We start from the raw sequence: 298 nt of genomic DNA, 5'->3' as shown, positions 1-298 counted from the left end.
AGCGGTCCGGCGAGGCGTGCGCCGGGCCGGACCGCGAAGGCCCAAGACCCGGAGAACCAGTGCGCGCCCAGCAGCTCTAAGCAGCAAGACGCTGTAATTAGAGAGTCACTCTTCCCTCCCTTTGATAGACGAATTTTAACCAGACTTCATAATGACATCGACGCCGTCACGTCTTCTCTAATGAAATGAACTTCAAACTGTCTGAGAAATGCTGCCTCGTCCTGACTCGGCGGTTTTTGTAGTAATTGTGATTAAGATTATCAACCAAGACGTCGGTGGGTTGGGGGATAAGGCTGAG

This window comes from Penaeus monodon, chromosome 22 (assembly GCF_015228065.2).
Source record: "Penaeus monodon isolate SGIC_2016 chromosome 22, NSTDA_Pmon_1, whole genome shotgun sequence".
In the NCBI taxonomy this organism is placed as follows: domain Eukaryota; kingdom Metazoa; phylum Arthropoda; class Malacostraca; order Decapoda; family Penaeidae; genus Penaeus; species Penaeus monodon.
This window is presented reverse-complemented; position numbering follows the sequence as displayed.